Raw genomic sequence first — 22,903 nt, forward strand, 5'->3', positions numbered from 1 at the left:
TTTCTCACTCACTGTCCTCACAGTTTCTTTGGCGTGGGTGCCTGCCTCTCATGGGCAGACAGCCCATGATGCACTCGCTGTGCCTGTCACCTTTAAGCGTGGTGGCTGCAGCTGTCACAATGCGCACAGCCCCTATGTCCACGACCACCTGGGACCTCAGCAGAGGGCACCATGAAGCCCTTCCACCGTTTCCTGCCCTAACACTCTTCCCTTCCCTATGCAGAGCTGAGTGGCCAATCTCTATCTTGCCCTTCTCTGGAAATGTCCTCTAAATACTTCTGGACAGGCGGATCTACTGGTGACACATTTCCTCAATGTTTGCCTAAGGAAATTTTTATTTAGCTTTCAAAAGATAATTTCCCACAAAAACAGAATTCTGGGTCAGTGGTTTTGTTCTTTCTCCCTTACACAGTTTCTAAAGAGAAATCTGACATAATTATTGTCCTCGTGCCAACGTACCACAGATACACGTGCTTTTCTTCTGGTTGTTTTCACGGTTTTCTCCGTCTTTGGTTTTTCTCAGTATTGCATGTGGAAGCAAAAGTATTTTTGCTATTTGCTTGTATTTTCCTCTGAGCACCCTAATTGTCATTAGTTTTGAAAAATTCTCAGCCATTATAACTTCAAATATATTTTGTTTTTTCTTCTCCTTGTAATACCCATTACCCATACGTCATATCTTTTATAACTATTCTACAGTTCTTGAATATTGTTTCAGTTTTGTCAATGTCTTTTCTCCTTGCATTTCAGTTTAGGAAATTTTTACTGATGTATCTTCAAGCCCACCGCCTCTTTCCTTAGTTGTGTCCACTACGTTGATGAGCCCATGGACATTCATTATTTTTGTTACAGAGTTGTGACTTTCAGTCTGTTTCTCTAAGGTACTGAAAATAGAACTCAGGGTATTTTCACTGATTGACATCCCTAGCTTTTTCTTATTTTATATTCTGAGACATGGTCTCTCTACATCTCTAAGTCACCCAGGCTGAGCTCTAACTTGTGATCCTCCTGGCTCAACCTCCCAGAATGTTAGGATTACAGGTGTGTGCCACCACACCTGGCTGTTACATTGTGTTTTGACTTCCAAAATTAGCTGACTCTTTCTAGTTCCCATCACTCTTCTTGTACTACCCATCCATGTTTGTATGCTATCCACTCAGCCACTGCAGCTATTAGCCATTTTCTTTTTTCTTTTGATTTTTCAGTGCCAGGAATCAAATGCAAGTTTTTGTCCCTGTTAAGCAAGTGGCCTTTAGCATTTTAATCCTAGGTATTTTAAATTTCCAGCCTGATAATCCAAACATCATTTCCATATCTGAGTCTGAGTCTGCTGTTCACTCTTTGTCTTCAGACAGTTACTTTTTGCTGCTTAGCATGCCTTTGAATTTTTCCTTGAAAGCAGGGCACACTGCGCTGTGTGAAAGGAACTAAGGTAAACGGGCTTTTGGACTAAGGGTCCGTGTTTACTTGGCTGTGAGTTAGTCAGGCTATTCACTGTTGAAGTCTAAAATCTCCTCACTGACTGCTGCCCCCGATTCTCCCCCAGCATACAAGCAGGACTCCGGGAAGCTCTTTCAGGCCTTGGACTGCGTCTGCTTTTGGAGAGGCTGCTCCCCTGGCACGTGACCTTCCCAGGTGGACATCTGCTTTATTTTTCCTCCTCAGGCAAGGCAGAAAAGAAGAGGCAGCTGGAGTTGACTACTTGACTTCCACATCTTCTATTAGCCATCTATTAGCTGTTAGGTTTTGGTGAAAGAGTTTCAAGATCAGACTTCTATTAAGAAGAGAATTAATTTTCTGGGCATATTTATTTCAGAATGGTTTCTTTCCTCTCCTACTGTGAGAAACCGGAGGTAATTTTTGTGACACTCTCGTTCCTGGAAGCAGATTCCTAAAAGTAAAGACACTTCCCTAGGACTGGGTCCAAGGTCAGCTGCTCTCAAAGGGGAAGGGTGCTGAGCTTAACTGCTGTGGGGCAGGGTCTGCTCCTGAAAAACAGCCTTCTAGGCAGCCTGCTCCACTTCCCAGGACAACGGTGAACCCCGTCACCTCGGCTCTCTGACCAGGCTAGGCAAGTCATGCATTTTCAATTTGTTCAGCTTTTTCTTCCTACTGTGAGGACAGCTTGGACTTCCAGGCTCTTCCTGTGTTATTCCATTGAAATTTTTGGCTGAGTAATTTGTGCTTGAGTGGTTTTAGTTTTCCGCATTTACAATGTTTGTAACTTCCAAAATGCAGGTCTGTTTCCAGTATTTTGCTCATGACTTATACCGGAAAGTGCTGTTTATTCTCCACACATACAAACGTTTAGAGAAGTCACTCCTCCTTCCTGAGAGCCAGGCACCCTAGCTGAATCGTCCCCAGTGCTTCTGACATTTTCAATCTCTCTGGCTGTTTTGGTTACAGTGATCCTTTCTTTATAAATAACTTCTAAAACCAGATGCCAGCCAACCTGAACATGGCTCCATTAGTCACCTAGGGCAGCCAGTTAAGCATCTGGATACCACCCACATCCCTTTCCATAATGAACTCCTTGCAGGATGACACTGAAAACCAGCCAGGTATGCTTCCCTCCCTCTCTGCCCTGCACGACTTATCTGGTGATGCCCTGTAGGGTAGCAGGAGGGAAATTACTTCATTTAAATGGAGCACTTTTCCAAATGGTAGTTTATCACGGTCATTTGCCTCTGCATGTGCATTTATAATCAGCCCATCACAGATGGCTAAGTATTCCTGTCCCTCTGTTCTACTCTTCTATAAATAAAAACAATAAATAAATACAAACAGGCAAAGGTAAAAATTTCTCTAAATATGATGTTGTCAACAGAAGATCTCGGTATTTTGGAAAATACATGTTTTATTGCTGATAGCGCTCTCATTCTTTCTGTGAAAGGTGGGGGAGAGATATTCACTGCAAATATTTAACATTAAAGTCATGCTATTTTTCAGATTGTGACAGAATGTGTTTTTGTTCTGGTGTAGTTTTGGGGTATTTGGGGGGCTTCAGATTGTGTTTTGATGATTTCTGTTCCTTTTTCTCACCATCAAATGATGTTCAAGCTTATCCCTGTGATTCCTGGCTTCAAAACATACGCTTTCACCTTGCTAAATTGATAGTGTATTTAATTAACTGTAATGTATGCCTTTTAAAACCATATCCATGGCAACAGACTAAACTGTTACATACAGGGTTGTGAGTTTACCTTGGGGTTCTGCAGGCGCTACATGCAACAACATGGCTGGAAAACCTTTACATCACAATCTTTCCACGGTAATGTAGAAAGGTCAGACAATGTACACATAAAGGAAGATTCTCAGCCAGGCCTGGTGGTACACACTTATAATCCCAGTACTCTGGAAGGCTGAGGCAAAAGGATGTCAACTTTGAGTAACACAGCGAGATCCTGTCTCAAAATTTAAAAAAAAAAAAAAAAATGTGCTTTTTTTTAAAAGGCTGGGAATAAAGCTCAGTGCAAAGGCCCTAAGTTCAATTCCTAGTACTGCCAAAAAACAAAAAACACAAATCAAAACTCTTTGAAATTTCCACCCTGACAGAGGGACAAAGTGGTTTTAGTCCTACTAATGGCTTGTCCAGGATTCTTGTAACAACTCCTAAAAGACATGATACCTAAACAGAAATAATACTTTGAAATCAGGACTGGCTTAAAATCCAAATCATTCAAAGAACTGAAATTTTAAATAGATTCTTGGGGTATCTTTGCAAAAAGCCAAGAATCTGCTAGGAAAATCATCAGTGAATAATTACCTGCACCCAGGATATATCTGCTTTGTAAATTCAGATTTTTTTTTTTTGGTACCAGGAATCAAACTCAGGATCTTGCCCTTACCAGGCAGGCACTTATGCCACTGAGCTATATCCCCAACCCCTCACATTTTTTCTTTTTTAAACAGGGAATCGAACTCATGACCTCAGACTTGCCAGGCAAGCACTTATGCCACTGACAGTGAATTTTCTTAAAACAGAACACAACTAAACACTGGCTACAGAGACTGTATTTTTTGCTCCAAGGACTCCAGACTGCTATGTAAAATTTGCCTCACGTGTCTCCAAAAACTTTCCAGAGGAAAGGGATATAAATTTTCAATTCCAGTCTATGTAAGAGTGATGAGATCTGTATCCCCTCAACCACTTCTCTTTTGCAAAAGAGAACTGAAGCTCTTCAGGTGCTGCTAAGCCAGGAGTCATCTCTTGTCCTCCCAGGATCTGTGTGGATCACAAGAATAAAAAGAAGCTCCTTTAAATAAATACAGGCTCTCAGCTCTGTCATGAAAAAGGATACCCAGGGTGACTGACCACTAGATAAATGACACACAATCGCACCCAGGGGATAGAAGCACCACCTTACCCAGGGGAAAGAGGCTCCAGGCAGGTGTCTCAGAACCATAATGCTCAGCTGGCACACAGAAGGAGAACCCAGCTTTGAAGTCTTCAAGGCTCAGCAGGACCGGCAGGGTAATCCTTGCAAAAGCAAGGAACTGATGCCCCAAATCTCCCCCACTGCCCCACTTCACTCAGCCCCTCCCTCTCCTTCACTGCCACACCAGGCTCATCCATCACAAGTGCTGGGGAGCCCCTCCGCTCAGCACCTCAGGGTCCAGCTACCCCTGTCCCCCTCCATGGCAACTCCCTTCATCTGGCCTTCTTCACCTGCAGGAACCTGTAACTGGTTTCGCTGCCTCTAATCCTCACTTCCCTGGTGCATTTTCTCCAAAGCAATCAAAGCAATTCCTACTTTATGGATTCACTGGCTAAAATCTTTCAGCCATTCTTCAATACCGTACCTTTCTACATGGATAGAATCCAAATGCTTTAGTATAATTTATTAGTCCTTCATAAACTAGTTCAGAAGTTCCCAAATTTTTCTATGCACTGAAATCTGTGAAGCTTTTACAATTCACAGTGCCCTCAGACACACTCCTTACCAATTAAATCAAGGGGTCTAGGGGTGGAAACAAGACATAAATATTTTTAAACTCTTTTTAATCCCAAATGATTTCAATATGCATCAAAATTTGGGAACCACTAAACCAAACACTAGTTACCTTTCTGGATTCACCTATCACCACTCCTCTAACACATAATCTGCTTCATCAGAATTATTTTCTCTTTTTAAAATACTTTCTCATTGGTTTCTATGTGCAAGACTGTGTGTGGCTATTCCCTCCCTCTGGAAGTCTCCACATCCTTTAAGCCTTGTGCAAATCTACCTCCCAGAAGAGCTAGACTCAATCTACAGCAGTATCCTAAAAAAAAATCCCTAACGGAAAGTGTCAACTGGGAGAAATTCAATCAAGTTACCAACAAGGAGAAGCCACATTCAATGGCAATACATGCGGATCTGTGTTGTAAAAGCTGCAATGTGGAATTTGTGAATACAGTTGAGAATGAGATAAATGATTAAGGGTAGTCCTGTACCAAATGGCCTTTTATCAATAAATGTTCATGGATGAATTAAGGAGCAAAGTATAAAAACAGCAGTAATTCTGGAAATGTCCAAGAGATGAGATCCAGCTGGTAACAGCTCTCTGAGTGTGCACAGCTCCCAGCAGACAGGCAATCTGCGACCCACATGAAAGATTTTGTGAAGCATCTCAGCCTGGTGACAAGGGAATTTAAGACTGAGACAACACATTAATAAACCATTATCTCTGTAACACCACTGAAGTTTACTTTCAGAGTGGTTATTTTGTTCTGTTGGTCAGTTCCTTTTTTGCTTTGTACTGTCACCACCTTTAAAATGCACATTCACCCATTCCAGCATCCTCTAATCTGGGCTCCTTGCCACACCGTGCTATGGTTTAGATGGAAAATGTCTCTGAAGTCTCCTGTGTTCGGAAGGTGACTGGATCATAGGGTGCTGTGCTCACCAGTGGACTCATCCATGGGTCAGTTCACAGCTGAATGTGCTGTTAGGAGGAAAGGGCTGTTCGGAGGTGGTCCCTGGGACACGACCTAGAAGGGTGCATTCTTCTCTCTGGCTCCTCCCTTCACTGCCATGACGTGAGTAGTTTTCCTCCACCAGGCCCTTCCAACCACGCTGTTTTTGCCTTGGAACCAGTTGACCATGGACTGAACTCACTGGAAACTGAACAAAGTCCTCCTCTCCTCCTTTAAGTTGTGGGTTTTCTTTGTCATGTCTCAATAAGGAGAACACTAGCAAACCATGTGTTCTTTAAGGCAAGTTGCGCTTCCCCTATTGTACCACTGAACACAAAGTGTCAGGACTCTCTACTGAGCTGATGATGTCCCCCAAGAAACACCAGGATTGCTGGGAACAGGGTCATGTCCACCTAAGTACCACGAAGCCCTAGGCAAAAGCAGCAGATGTAAGTTCCTGAGGAAAAGGAGTGTGTCTTCGTTGCTCAGTAGCAGTTCTGTAGCACTCCAGCATCGTCTGTATATAGTGGCACTCAAATTTTTATTTGAGGACAAACTGGACCCCTCGAAATTGATATCTGTATCTGTGATTTTGAAATTCTAAGAGATGCCTCTTTAGGGAGCAAAAGCGAAGAACAGAGAGCAAGAAGAGTCCCACATTTGCTAGCACATCCACAGAAGAATTCTGTTTTTCAAAAACTTTTTCAAATGAGCACATTCTCAGAGCTGCAGAGATGGGCTGAATCTTGGAAGCTGTGATATTCCCTTGTTTTTTTCTGCTCTAATATTCTACACCATTGTTAACATCTTTTCTAGGTTGACAATGCTATCTTCAAATATCAAACAACGAGTCCTCAGATAACAAAGACAATTCCCAGTCTAATTCTCAAGGTTGTCGTGCAATGCAAGTGAGAAGTGTGTGAAAAAAAAGCCTTCTGAAACACACACACACACACACACGAAGAAAACCTACACAAACGCAAGTTATGAAGCTTAAAATAGATTAATAGCAAGCAAAGCCCAGAAGAAATTCTCATTGAAATTTTTCCACATTAATTTCTGGGGATAAATGAATGCTGTGAATGAAACTGCCATCCTTTTGATTTAAAGCTGCATTCAGAAAGAATACAACTTCATTCATGATCTGAATAGCTTCCAGAAGATGGCCCCAAGTTATTTGCTTGTTTCTAACTTATCTACAAGTTTTACACACTGTACACATCTAAAAAATTCATTAGAAGTCAAGAAGCTTTATGTACCTAATTTGGATTGTGGACAAGTATGGCTGTATTACATAAAATCTATAAACATTAAATAAATTCTATGATGCCCTTGCATGGAAAGAAATTTAAATTAATTTATACCCCTATATTATATCCATATGTGGGTAAATTCATGTGGAACCACAATAAATATATCAGTATGAATCAGAAATACATAACCACTGTGTAACAAAATAATCCATGGGTGGCTTTTTTGTCTCCATTTTTGACAGCTAAATCCAGACACAAGCTCCTTGTTCCCACCTCTTACAAACCACTATGTTCACATCCATGCTAAACCCCATGGTTAAAAAGAGGTGCATAAATTCAGCATGGTGGTGCATACCTGTAATCCCAGATACTCAGGAGGATGACGCTTACAAATCTGAGACCGTCTTGGAAACTTAGCTTAAAATAAAGTGAAAAGGTGAAGGGACGTAGCTCAATAGTAGAGCACTTGCCTAGCAGGCATGGAGTCCTGGGTTTAATACCCAGTGCTGAAGAAAAAAAAAACAAAAGAATTAAATTAAATGTTAAAAGGGTTGCATAAGGGGCTGGGGATTTAGCTGGGGATTTAGCTCAGCGGCACAGCAACTGCCTGACAAGTGCAAGGTTGTGAGTTTGATTCCCGGTACCAGAAAAAAAACAAAAAAAAGAGTTGCATAGCCTTCTTAGATAATTAAACCACTAAAATAAAAAACTAAGCAAGTCTATCTCTTAGATAACATTTTCCTATAGCTGAACAAGACAGGATAAATAAAGATCCTCTCAGTCCAATATCACAAACGACAACGAAAATTTGTAGGAATTTTTTGCCAGTTTTTTGATATTTCTTAGGATTGTATAGTTATGTATATGTTTTAATACAGTGAAATAAAAAGCAAGTAAAAGTCCTGTAAACTCATGCTCAATTAATCTCTGTTGAGTCAAAATATAGTAAAAGGCAGAGGGAGCAGCTCAGAGGTAGAGCACATACCCAGCATGCACAAAGTCCTGGGGTTTGATCCCTAGCACCACAAAATAAAAAATAAGATTAAAACAGACTCTGCACACACACACACACACACACACATACACACTGCAAACAGGATCCCGTCCTTGACATCTACCTCAGGAGTCATTTTTGTCACTTCTCCTAAAACAGTTTCCTGTGATCCTTTTCAACTGGGGAGAGGGAACTCCCGCAGTATCTATTAAATCTATCAATGAAACACATTAAATCTGATCCTCCCCCAAACCCATACTGGAGATTGAAATATCCAGATTACACTAAGCTACATCCCAACTCTTTCATGCTTTAATTTTGAGATAAGATCTTGCTAAGTTGTCAGAGCTGGCCTAGAACTTCAGATCCTCCTGCCTCAGCCTCCTGAACAGATGACCACAAGTGTCAACCACCACATCTACCTCCTTTGGACTTTGGACACACACAGGGTCACAAACCACACATGGCTTTTCTTTAAAACACACCTTGGTACTCTTCTGTGACAGCACATGCAAGTCCTCCTCATTCTAAACAACTATAAATGACACCATCATTTGGATGTGTCATGATTCATTTAACCAGAGCCCCTCCCTCACTAATACACTGACCATTCCCAAGGTTTTGCTATGATAAACGGTGATGAAATAAACATCCTTGCCCTCTTATCTTAGCAGACCTTTACATGTACGAAAGGCTCCATGGCAGGACTGCTGGGGAATGGGCACATGCATTTTGTTTGGATATTATCAAACTCCACTCAGAAGAGAGTGCTCTACCAAATACAAAATTTTCACTCACTCACTCCTGAATTCACTCACATGTTTATTGAGCCCTGCCATTTTTGTATGGTACTTTCAGGAAACACAGTAAATTAACTGTTTTTTTTAAAGCTGTCTGTACACCTCACATTCTAGCAATGAGTTTGTTTGCCCAAACAGTCGCGAGCACTCATTTTTTCGCCAAGCTGATCAAAAACGCTGTCTCACTGGCTTGCCTTCCATGGATTATCAGGAAGGGCGCATGTTTACACGTGCTTTTGGGGTAGCATTTATTTTTTTCATAAACTATTAACTCATACATGCACAGACACAAATATATTATATTGTTAGCATCCTCATTATTTCTATGGATTTAAAAAAAATTGTTCTCAGTAGCTCTCTCTAGGTCACGTGTTACAAATAAATGGCAGTTTGTGGCTGGCCTTTGACTACGTTTGTGGGGTTTTTTCCTTTCCTCAACCAAATCTAGAGTTTATATTATAAAACTTATTAGTCATTACATTATGATCTTTGAAACTTACATCCTACTTAGAAAAAGATCCTCACTCCAACACCTTGAATAAATCCCCCCATGTTTTCTTAAGTTTTACCTGATATTATTTCATGCTTAAATCTCTTATCTATCTCAAATTTACTTGAGTGTAAAAAATGAAATGGACATAACACATTTTGTTTATTACTCATTTCCCTATACATTTAACTTGGGAAAAACAGATTTTTTCCAACAGTGACTTGAAAACCATTGTTATCATAATCTAATTTTAGGTTCATTTCCAGTTTATTTCTGAACAGTTCCACTGATCTATCTGCCTATTTCTTCTTCTGTAACAAGAAGTTTAAACTCTTGTACTCTGTATGCTGGGCATGGAGGTGCACACCTGTAATCCCAGCACTCAGGAGGCTGAGGCAGGAGGATCACTGTGAGTTCAAGACCAGCCTAGGCTACAAAGTGAGCTCAAGGCCAGCCTGAACTGCACAGTGAAACCCTGTGTCAAAAAGATAAATAAATAAATAAACAAACAAACTCTTGTACTCTGTAGCAGGAAATTTCCTTGTTCAAGTTAGTACAGCTTCATAAGGTATCTAACACATGGCAAGTCTAGCTGACCCTCTAACACATCTCTTAAAATTTCCCAGGTTATTCTGAGAAATTTATTTTTTGAGATGGATTCTATATCATTTTGCCAAGTGTCTCCCATAACAGTAGTAGTAAGAGTCCTGTTGCTCTCCAAATTGGAACTGCCCTGATTTTACAGATTAGTTTATAGAGAACAGATGCCTTTCAATATTCTTAAACCTCTTTCTTTTTCCATCTCTTCACTCCTCTATTAAGTTTTTAAACTCTTCATCATATATGCCTTCCACATTTCTTATGGCAAGCATATCCACAGGTATTTTATCATTTTGAGTGTCATAAAAAAAACCTATTTAAAAGACATCCTGTTGCATGAGCACAGTACAAAATCCAAAACTCTGTTCTACCCCATCCTTGGGCTCTCAGATTTCTTCTCTCGAGTCAGCATCTCTTACCAGGGAAACTGATTTCAAATCAGCATCAATGTCAATAATTTTTCATTTAAGAAATTAGTGTATCATCTCTCTAAAACATAAAATTAAAACACAGGCAGCTAAGTCTAAAGGTCAAGGCTCTCCTCCCGGCATGTCAGCCATGAGCCCTCCTCCTCCTTGGCTCTCCTACGGGCAACTTGGCAGTAAGTCCTAGAGAGCTTACCTGAAGTACATGCCTGAAATTCATCCACTACTCTCCCAGTGAGAGAATCTGAGTGCCAGAAACCACATTTATTTCATGTCCCACTTTTTACTCCACATATTACACAGTGTTTGGTACAGACTGGTACTCTAGACTGAATGTGTCCTCCCAAAATTCACAGGTTGAATTCTTCATATTCAGGTGGCAACGGGAGTGGAATCGTTGGGATGTGACCAGGTCACAGGTGTGCAGCCCTCATGAATGGGTTTAGTGCCCTTATAAAAGAGGCTTGAGAGAGACTCTGTGTCCCTTCCACTATGTGAAGGCACAGCAGGAAGGGTGTATAGTTACCTATAAACCAGGGAGTCCTCAATCAGCTATCAAATCTGCCAGCACCTTGATTCTGGACTTCTCAGCATCTAAAACTGTGAAAAATAAATTTCTGTTGTATATAAATCACTCAGTTTATGGTGTTTTGTTATAGCAACCCAAATGGCCTAAGACAACTGTTAGTAGTGCACTGCTGCACAGTGCCCAGGAAGTACTCAGTACTGTATTAGATGGGAGAACTAGTCTCAGGGCTAATCAGTGTGGTCCATCTGATACCAGGTCATGGCAAGGTAAGGACAGACAGAAAGAGTAAGTACATAGAAACTCTTTTTTTTTTTTTTTTTTAGAAACTCTTCTAACAGGTTGACGTTACAGCACATCAAGCCCAGATCATTCTGCTGGTCATCCGTGTTTCTTACACTATGCACATATCAGTCTACACAAAATGAGACAGAAAACTCAATGCCCCTTGCTCTAGTAGGCATCCACTAGACACAGCTGCTTCCTCTCCTGGCTCTGGCCAATCTGTCCACAGAGTGTCCTTCCACACAGCAACTCAGAACCACACTCTTGTGGCACAAAGCCTTTGGTACTTTGTCACGGCAGTTGTGACAACCTGTATATCTTTCAGTGCCAGCGTCTTTCTGCCTTTGTGAGGGGATTTGGGTAAGTTTTCTTCTTCTAATTTTTCCCTAGTTTGAGAACAAGATATTTGTTTATCACGAAAAACAACTCCTTCAAAACCAACAAAGTCACAAGGTGCCTGCCACACAGAGCGCCATCAGCAAAAAGGACTCTGTCCTCCTCTACTGAATGAACGTGCACGCTGCCTGTTCCTGCCCCACGGACAGTTTGAAGCAAGACTTTGAGGGGATTAACCAGACTATCTCTGTCCTCTGCCAGGATGAAAATGCCCCTGCCTTGGGACACACAAAGTGCAGCAGAGGCGGACACTCCAGCACCGTGCATTAAACAAGCCATTCAGTCCAACCAAGGCCAAATACCTCTAGTCCTAAATTACAGAAACATAGTAAAAGCCTCCAGAAATGTAAACACCCATAAATTCTGGTCCTGATTACCCAGTGGCTATAACTATTGACAGCTTACGAGGTTAACATCAATTTCAGGGGGCCCCGAGCCACCATGGAGAGCAGGTTCCAGTCACCTACAAATCATTCAAATCCCAGGACAATCATCACACGGGCTGTTAAACAGCCAGCACACCGTTAGTTCTCTTTCTTGCTTTGTCTCCTCGGTCATTGCATTTGCCATTCCCTGCAAATGCTTCCCTCACCATTAATGCATTTAGCTTCACAATCTCAACTGCACAACCAAACGTGCACAACATATTAGGGGTGAGGGGTTATGGGACAAAAGGAGGAAAAACAACCACACAGTGGATGCAAAGGTGAAGTTTAGATTTCAGTCACACGAGAGAAATCCAGGAGCTCAAAGTTAATGCTCCCTCGACAATCTTAAATCTCTGCTCTGGGCATATGGATTACACTGTGAGTTTTATGAGGATCACAACTGTGGCAAACACGCACTCGAAGTATGTACCACATCTGACACACTCTCCCTTTAAACTTAAAAAAAAAAAACTGCCACTGAAGCCCAGAAATAAAACACAGCTATAATTCTGTACAGAACTGAAATTTGACCTCACATAGTCACTTGGCATTCCATACAGATTTCCTGGCCTATGAGGCTCTGCACTTGACCCGAATTACTGTACAGAAGCCACAATCTCTAAACACATCTCTATTCAGCTACGAGAGGACAAACAAGTATGGCCACAGAACAAAGAAAAGCCCCAATCCATCCCTGCACAGGGCATGGTGGGGGAAGGGCATGCTGAAGAAGCACCCCAGGGTCTTCCAACCTGGCACAGCGGGAAGGATGCCATGAGACCCTGCTTGGCGCTGCCAGTGTGCCCCCATCCGCATGATACTGAGGAAGATACTTTTATCCTAATGGGTTCAGTTTCCTCAACTGTAAAATAAAGAGATCCCATCAGATGGCGTGGGAGGTTATATACAAAATCAGAGTTCTTCTTAGACATCGATACTGAAAAATTCCTCCACTGATATTTCCTCTTCCATTTCCCTGGAGAAGTCGGCTGCATGTTTTGAATGTGAGCACAAGAATCGTGAGGTACTATTTACTTAATGTTGGCAAAACATTCAGTACCACGAGGAAAAAGTGGTAATATCCCTCATCCATTTGAGAAATACAAAATGACTACAAATACTAAACAACTGACTAGAAATTTTAGAGAATAATTACTATATAAAATTAATAATTTTAAGAGGTACCATTCCTACTTTCACGTATTTATTATCTGTAAGGCAACTGGGAAGATAACAAATTGGTAAAAATTGCAGTGACAGAGATCAAAACAAACTGCTAATCATAGTACACCCTTGAAGTCCTACTCAACATAAGCACCCCCGTTCAGCACTCAAAACACTGACCTCACAAAGGGAGGCAAAGTGACCCATCCGCCTAGGTTAGGTACATGGCCCCTGAGCATATTACCAGCATTTGCAATGCCCTCCACTGTGGGCTCCACAATACCACCCTCCTGTGATTGCACCTCCACGCCACATCTTCAGGCATTCCCTTAGTCACCATCTCTGAATGCTCTTGTCACCTGTTTTGACTTTTTATGAAGTCCAAGTCCAAACACTTTATCCCATGTCCAATATACTGCTCAACTAATGAAACACTGAATTGGATAATTGTTACAGTATATTGACATTAGACACCTAGGATGTTGCTGTTAACAAGGACAATGTACACTGGTACAGGGGCTTAAATCAATGTGTATGCACAAACTAAAAAGTTCTGCACACACACACACACACGCATGCACACACATACGCTTCCTCTTTTCCTGTCACAGGAGGCTTTGTCCCTAACCCTGATCGGCCGTCTGGGAAACAAATGCCTTGGTGATGGCATCATAAATTGTCTCTATTCTCCTAGAAAGCAATCTGATGATATGTTTGAGAAGCCATAAAAATGTCCCAATTCTTTGACCCACGCATGCCACATCTGGGACTCTATCATAGGAAACTAATTTAAAATAAGGAAACAGCTGCACATACAACAATGTATCTCTCAGCATTATTAATAACTGTGAAAAGATGAAAGAGTTGTGCATGTCAACAACAGGGTAGTAACTAAGAGTGTGGCATCTCAATAGAATACTATGCAATCATTAAGGTGGCACCTGTGGAGATTATGCAGCAATGAAGGAAAATGGAGATACAAAGCAGTGAAAATCCTCAAAGTAATTCTTTTGGGGTAGTGAATATGGCTATTTCCTATGATCCCAAGCTTTTTGTAATAACATTATGGTGCTCTTATAATAAAAACAGTCTCTTGTAATTAAATGAAATGTATGTCCTGGTCGCAAAGAGAAAAAGCCAGTGGCCATGGCGCAGCCTGCCCCTTGCCTAAGGAGCATGGGCCGTCGCCACCCGGTGGATGCGGAGGGTGTCAGGGCTCTGCCACACAGGGCAGCTTCCTGCAGAGCACCAGCAGAGAGGTGCTGTGAACTTGTCAAATAAATGATTCCCAAAAAATGAGGAGTGTTCATCTGCTCGCCCCAGTGGATTCCCTTCCTGATGAGTGTCCCGAGGCAGAGATTTCCCCAGGTGCACCTCACACACTGGCAGTTTAGCTATCCATTTAAAAAACTTATATGGGGTCATGCAGGGCGGGTACCATCCTTTGGTTAAAGTAAAAAGCCCAGATTTTCATGTGTGGCACAGTGAGGAATATATGTGGCAACGAACACAGTAACTGCAAAGAGGGAGAGCGGATGGCGCAGCCATACTTCCCTCCAGTGAGGGGGAGGACTCGGGCACAGGCTGATGTCACACCCTCGGGTCCCAGAGGTAGGAGGCAGGACTGGCCTCTCCAGCCTGGCACAGACAGAAAGACCCGGCACTCAGGGCACATCATTAATCCTAACGTAACCATCAGATGCAATGGACCTCAACTCGGAGCCACTGCACCCCACATGCAGACTCAGCCCCATGTACAACCTGGGGGCCAGCCCTGCCCAGGGAGACCCTAGGAGCTCCCGTCCTTCTTCACCGTGAGCGGGGGAGCTAATCATGCATCCTCACCCTCATCCTTGTGCCTGAGAACCTCTATTCTCCAGCACGTGTGGCCAAGGCCTTCTCTCTCCTCCATTCACTTCCTCTCTGAGTCCAAGCCCAGGCAGCAGGCAAAGGTAAAGAATGTGCAGACACAGGTTTTGACATCAGACAGAACTGACTTCAAACTCAAGCCACGTCACTCTCCTCTCCTGCACAACCTTGAGAAAATCACCTAACCTCCCGAACCTGTTTCTTCCACTGTAAAATCAGTATCTGTGCCATAGGATCACTGTAAGGTTTAAAGAAAATAAATGGAAACTGACACTTACAAATGCTTAGCTATACATAGCCTGTCTTCCTCAGCAGATGGCGCCCTGCATGTCTTCATCCGCCACCAGCCCTGCCCACTGAACGTGAATGGCACAACCCCACTCTTTAAGACTAAGTCCTTCTGTGCTGACCAAAGTCTGAGCCCAGCGTGCCTTCGGGACATTTCCACCATCCCCACCCAGGCATTCCCATTGCTGAACCACGCTGTGCTCCACTTCCCACCACACGGCAGGCCTTTCAAAGCTCGGGCACCAAGGCCAGGCTGCCCGGCCGCAGAGCCCTGCGCTTCCTTTCACTCATTAGTTCAGGTGACTCGAACTGCGTCACCCCTCTGTGCCTCATCCCACATCTATAAAAGAGAGATAATAATAACAGCGTTGACCTAAGACTGGGTGAGGATTTAGTGCTGGTGAAGCCCTGAGAGCTTGCTGGCACAGAGGACCCAAGTACTGTACCTTTTTATTTTCATGTCAACTTCCTAAGTGATTATTTAGACCAGAGAGACCTGGATAGCCACTGTTGTGCCTGGGATGAGAAAACCAGACAGCTTTGCTACCCTCCAGCACCAGTGTTCCGTGGGCACTCCAGGCACTGTCTCCTGATCAGGCCAGTGTCGGAAGGAGAAATGCAGTCTCAGGCCCAACCCAGCCCTCCTGACCCAGAATCTGGAACCGCACACACTCTGCAGGCACAGTAGCCCAGGGCTCTCATTAAGCAATACGGACGGGTACTGAGACACTGACTGTTCCTAGGACCACCCCTGCAAGGGTCAGGCTGGAAAGTTCCAAAGAGGAAGTGGACAAGGTAAGGAAGACTGCCACCTGGAGTCTGCAAGTGACACGGAGAGTGGATGGGCCTGACTGGTAACCGTGGGAAGTATGTGGTTAAGAAGATAAATGGCCAGCAGCAGAAGCTCCTTGGAGAATTCCCAGAGGTAGATACTAAGTCACATTTCAGCTTTGTTTTCTGGACTGAATGACATGAAGGAGATGGTCCACCACAAACATGTGCCACTGCCTTCTACTTTCGTAGGGTCCATCAATTTACCCCTAATTTCACAAACACTGAAATAATGTTCCTTAGCTTTACAAAGAACCAAAATTGTTTCATATTTGTTGGCTCTCCCTATTCCATCCTATTACAGGTTGAGCATTCCTAAATCTGAAAATCCAAAATGCTCCACAGTCTGAAATTTTGTGGATGCAACCAAAAATTCTACACCTAACTTCGTGAAACAGGTGGCACTCAACACAAAGGTACACTAAAATTTGTATAAATTACCTCCAGGCTATGTGGAAGATGTGTATGAAACATAAATGAACTTTATATTTATATTTGTGAGTCTCATTCCCAGAGTCTCATTTTGGATATGTAAATCTTTCAAAAATCTGAAAAAGTCTGAAACCCAAACTTGTCTGATACCAGGCATTTCTGCTAAGGTATATCCGAGCTGTGTAATATTTCACTCTACGCTTCCTACAGGAAGATAATGCAAACTATCCAGGATAGACAGGGATGATTTCCGAAATGAAAGTGACTGACGTTGGCTTTAAAGATTCAGGAGGTCGGGTGGGGTGCGGACAGGAGAAGAAGCTGGCAGAACATCTCCAAAAATCAACTGGCTGAACTTTTTTGTAAAAAAAGAAAACTTCGTGTTACCTTGCTGCCATTTCCTTTCAAACTCTTAGATAAATGTTAAAAACTAAGACATCAAAAAATTAGGTGCCTTGTTTCTATTATCCTTGATCTTTTCTTAGTGACATAGGTAACTAATCAGCCCTGGAGGTCAACAACCTATGAATAACTGCAGAGACGGAAGTAAGGAAAATAAATGACTAGAGACTAGAAAAGTCAGGCCAACTGACGCAAGGGCCCCTGTAAGCGCCCGCCTGAAGAGCACAGCCCTCATTTTCAGAGTCTTCAGAAATGACCAGATGCCCCTGCCTGTTCAGTGAGCAATCTGTCTCTCTCAGACAACAGTGCCCCCTGCCCACCCCCTACCTCCACACACACCTGTCACTTTAGTAATTAACTAAGGGAAGGAATGTGCCCAGAGGTGAGCAGGGAGCTATCTTCCTAGTCCCCACAACTGTGAAGAATTATCTAAATGTGAATGTCATGTCAAACCCAGTGAGCTTGTCTTTGAATAGGCCAAGGAGGATCAGCAGCAGATGTCCCTTCTAAGTCTTTCTTCTAAGTCAAAGGTGAGAATTTCTACTATGCTACTCTGAATTAGCAGCTATGAGTGAACATAAATGTTTATATTTGCTTATAATACACACACACACACACACACAGATGTGCACACACATGCAATCACACTCTGTATTCTATATTCACAGATTCAACCACCTGGGTCACAATATCAAATATATCCAAAAAATTCAGGGGGAAATAATTGCATCTGTACTACACATGTACAGACTTTTTTTATCTTCACTCTTCAAACTATACAGTATAGCAATGACTAACAAAACACTACATATTAAGGATTATAAATCACCTATCTAGAGATAATTTAAAGCATACAGGAGGATGTGACTAGGTACTATGCAAATACTATGTCATTCTCATACAAGGGAGTTCAACATCCATAGATTTTGGTATCTGTGGGAGTGCTGCGACCAATTTCCCAAGTGATAGCAAGGAATGACTGTGTGTATCTCTGTTCTAAGTAAAAACTGCTTTTGGAGTGAGTGGGTAAATCCTTGTCCTCAGCTACTGAGTAACCCAATTATTTCTGCCATAAAGTAAGGTCTCGCCAATACACAGTAAGAATGCCACTAGATCATACATCATTTCTGTTCCAACTACAGGCAGGGCTCATAGAAAAACAAAATAATGACCATTTTTTAAATTTACATCTAACCGATCTTTTTTTAAAAAAGCAAGAACACCTCATCTCCAAATCTTAATATACTTTCAACCAAATAACCTTAAAGTCACAGTCCAACATAGCCACTACCCTTAAAGAAGGAAGACAGTACCACACACATCACTGTCTTTCTGTTCTGTTTTATTTTGTTGCTGGGGATAGAACCCAAGGCCTTGTGCATACAAAGAATATGTTCTACCACTCAGCTTCAAGATCACCGTTTTTTTAAACCAACTCTAGGGGCCAGGATGGACTTAGACAAAGCACTCCTCCAATCCAAAGAACCTACAAATTCACCATGCAGTCACACAGACACGCACCCAGATTTTCTGGCTTAATGATGTGACCAAGTGTTTACATTCACAGAAGGATAAAAAGCACTCTAACTGTCCACAATAGGAGGTAAAAGTTTAAAGGCGAAGTGGGATCACTAATTGTGTATGTCGACTTGACGTGAGTAAGAACAGCCCAGCAGATCAGTAAAGCTCTGGGTGTGTTTGTGGATGACTGACAGGCAGGCTGCAAACAGAGGAGGGAAGACCCTCCCCAGATGCAGGTGGCACCAACCAACAGGTCTGTAGCCTGGCTGGATAAAAAGGGGAAAAAGAAGGAAGTCTGCCTTTTTCTTTTATAGGAGTTCTGGCCCTCACCATTGGTGTGGGACACCATCTCCAGTTCCTCCAGAGTCCCAGTGCAGACTCTCCAGCCTTCCACTGTAGGCCCTGCCACTTTCCAACACAGACACGCAGCACACGCTGCATGGAGCTCCGGGCTTTGACTTCTCCTGAATCCTCTCCCTCTTCAGCGTGCAGACAGGCATTTCAGATTCCACTTCCTCTGATTCCTCAGACAGCCACTGGGACTCCCCTCCTTCTGATCCTGTAAGCCTACCTAATAAATCCCTTCTATAATTACATTTTATATTGATTCTGTTTCTCTAGTGAACCCTAGTACAAGAAACCTTCAGGAACTATCAGAAATATCAGTACAAATGTCATCAGTCTTCAGTTTATAAAATGAAATTGCCACAAAACCCCAAAGGTGACCCGCAGCTTGCACTGAAATCTAGGTGAGCAAGTTACTGTCCTTCCTCTATATTCCTAAATGCAGAGAAAACTAGATCTATCTTCCATAGCAACCAGCACTAAATCATGACCAGAAGATATGCTTCATGGTAGGAAAATAATTTTCCAACACAAAGAAAACAGAAGAGAGTCCTCTGTTTGTAAGAAATATATTCCGGCAGTCTCAGCTAATAAGCAAAGACATTTTTTATATCTTTATCATGGTAAAAATCTGAATTATGGCCCAAATAACATATTAGAGAAAAATTACAGCAATGATTCTACACCTTGACCAAACATCTCAGAAGCTTTGTAAAACTCTCAAAAGTCCAGTACACATCAAATCAGTCACATCAAACTCTCCGAAGATGGGACCCCAGCATCATTATTTTTTAAAGCTCCAAGTGGACTACAGTGTACCATCATACTTGAGCACACATGAGCTATAGATTATTTTCAAGCTATCTTCCACATCAGAGAGCTGATCTTAGCATGCTGAGGGCCCCTGAGATGCTGGGAAAAGAAGTCTTTGTCTTCTTCCAGACCTTGTAGAGGGGCTGAGGAACATGCACACTGAGGTTCCCCTACTTAAAATACAGCTCTGATGATGCAGAGTTCAGGAGAGCCCCTGGTCTTTATTTCCTAACAGTAACCCTCTGGCAGCAATGTGACAGGCCGCAGCATGAGCCAACACACAGATCCAGCTGAACCAGAGTTACAGATCACATCTAAAATACCCACAAAAGGCTCATGTGCTCAAAGTGCGGCTTTGGAAGGTGACTGGATCATATGGGTGCCATACTCAGAAGATCATTTGGTGTTGGTGAATGAAGGCCGTGAGGCCTGGCTGGAAGAGGTGGGTCACTAGGATGTGATCTGGAAGGATGTGTTCTTATCTGGGCCCCTTCTACTTTCTCTGGTTCTCTGCCCACTCTCTGCTTCCTGTCTGCTTTGTGTTGGGCAGCTTTCCTCTGCCACGCCCTTCCACCATTCCATTTCTGCCTTAGAGCCAGTTACCATGGACTGAACCCTCTGTGAGTCAAATAAACTGTGAGTCAAATACACCTCTCCTCCTTTAGGTTGTGTGTGTCAGGTATTTCGTCCCAGTGACAGGAAGGCTAACTAACACAGCCAATATCACCTAGGATGGCACTAGTCTCAGAATATCACATAACCACCATGTGCCTCCTTGCAGGAGAATGAACACTCTCTTAACAAAATATGTGCAAAGAAATAAATGAGTAAGCTTCCTGGCTATTTTCCTCTGTGATATCTACTTTATCTGAATCAAAAGAAGCCCTCAATGTTTGCCACTGCTATGCTCCAGGCTTCTCCAACTTAAATCCGGCTTTAGATACTTTTGATTGGTCTTCTTTGAAAGCAGACTTCTGACAGGGATGAATAGAGCAGAACTGTATTTTAAACCTCCACTGGAATCAATGCATATTTGTTTAAAGTTTAAACAAAAAGTTTAAAGGCAAAATTTTACTGAAAAAGTTAAGAAGAAAAACAAACATATTGCAGACAAATATTTTAAAATAATATTTTAAATAACAGGAATATTTGAAGTGTGAATTTGGAAAGGCAGGGAAAAGCTGTATAGAGATATTTAGAAATTAATATTTTAAAGTGTGCTTATTTAATAAAGAAAAAAAAACAGGCTAACTCTAATAGTCCTTTCCAAAATGAGTGCTAATGGTAGACTGCTCTGTGTGCCTCACATGTCATAAGAGTTAAGTACTGCAGTCAGGCTGGTAAATTCCAACCTTGATCTGCACACGTGAGATCGCTTAACCGATGTGTAGTGCACTTAACCTACCTCTGTGCCTTCCTCATCTCTAAGACTGTGTGATGAAGAGTACCTACCTTCTAGGTGGAGGAACTGGAACCCGCTGCACTGCTGGTGGGAATGCTGAATGTTGCAGCTGCTGTGGAAAACAGTGTGGAGGCTCCTAAAGAATTAAACACAGAATTACTGTATGATCCAGCAGTTCCACAAACAGGTTGACACCCACAAGGACTGAACAGATATCCATGTACCCATGATCACTGCAGCATTACCCACAGTAGCCATGAAGTACAAATAACCCAACTCCACTGACTCCTGAATAAACATGTGCTAAATACATACAATGCAATGCTCTTCAGCCTCAAAAATAAACTACAACACATGCAACAACATGGATGAATTTTGAGGATATGAAGTCAAGTGAAACATGCCAGTCCCCAAAAGACAAACACTGTGTGATGCCATTTATAGAACAATACAGGACAGTAGACAAAATTACAGAAATATTAAGTAGAACGGGGCTGCTGGGGTGGAGGGCAGAAAGAATAGACAGCTGGTGTTTAACAGGTACAGAGTTTCAGTTTGGAAAGGTGAGAAAGTTCTAATGAGAATGGTGATGATGGCTGCACAACAACGTGACACAGCTCGTGCCAGCAAACTACACATTCACAAGTCATTAATGCGGTAATTTTTATGCCATGTACATTTTACCACAATAAAAACATTAAAATCTAATTTAAAAGTAAGAAAGAACAGTACCTAACTCCTACAGTTGTAAGGGTTAAACCACACGGGAAGTGTATAGGGCGTGCCTCACGCATAACAAGTAAATATCAGCTTTTGTCTTATTTCCCTGTCTCTGTGGCTCCCTGCAATCCACACTACAGAATTCTCAGGGAAAAGATGGCTAGGGCAGACTTCGAGGCTCACCCTCAGAGCTGGAGGCCTTCTGCAAGGTGAAATTTCCAGACCTGAACCTTTTTGTAGCATAAGTTCTCCTTTATTGCACTATACTATCCACTAAAATCATAAAAAGATGCCAACTAATTTCTGTTTTATTTTTTTAATTTATTTTAAAAATAAAAAAGGAAAACATTAACAAACAGACATCCATTTACAAAATAGCATAAGAACAATACAAGCAATACTGAATTACAGACAAAGTGGTAGGAGATTAACCATGGTTGTTGTATTAGGTATTGATATCTTCAAAGTGGTTTCTCAGGAAAACAAATAGACATGCAAGATTGATCAAATATGTAATCATTAACTGTTCCTTTCAGTAAAGCAATAGAAGTCAGCAGTACAACTGTTAGCTATCCTGTATATACATACATATATAATTTCCCCTTCTTTCTCTTTTCCTTCATCCCAGTTGCTCTTTACTTTTGAGCATTTTCCTTTCGTTTCACAATGTCTATCATACCTGCTAAGTTTTATTCACTTTTTCAGGTTCTTACACTAGTGAGACAATGAGGTGCTTACACATGGAGGTCTGGTTTATTTCACTTATGAGTATGGTCTCTAATTGTGACCATTTCCCTGTAAAGGCCTTGAGTTTATCTTTCTTTAGAGCCAAGTAATACTCCATTATATAAAAGTACCACAAGTTTTTTATTCATTCCTGAGTGGATGAACATTTGGGTTGCTTCCACAGTTTAGCAACTACAAATTACGCGGCTACTAACACGGGCGCACATATATCACTGTGATATGATGTTTTCAGATCTTCTGGGAAAATACCCAGAAGGCAAATAGCTGGGTTGA

The 22,903-nt window shown here is 42.1% G+C and overlaps 1 protein-coding gene across 5 annotated transcripts in view; it reads right to left on the reverse strand.

Annotated features, from left to right (window-relative positions):
- The window catches only part of Fars2 (phenylalanyl-tRNA synthetase 2, mitochondrial), a 467,635-nt gene that overhangs the window by 411,935 nt on the left and 32,797 nt on the right, over positions 1-22,903 (reverse strand). For 4 of the 5 annotated variants that reach the window (XM_013521841.1, XM_013521842.1, XM_005398876.1 and 1 more), the window contains one exon: positions 21,214-21,299. The gene's annotated coding sequence lies outside the window, so the exon portion shown is untranslated. Of the gene's footprint in view, positions 1-10,987; positions 11,062-21,213; positions 21,300-22,903 lie in introns of all 5 variants that reach the window. The other variant, XM_005398877.1, reaches the window with a different exon arrangement.

This window comes from Chinchilla lanigera, unplaced genomic scaffold (genome assembly GCF_000276665.1).
Source record: "Chinchilla lanigera isolate Chin_1 unplaced genomic scaffold, ChiLan1.0 scaffold00064, whole genome shotgun sequence".
Lineage (NCBI taxonomy): Eukaryota > Metazoa > Chordata > Mammalia > Rodentia > Chinchillidae > Chinchilla > Chinchilla lanigera.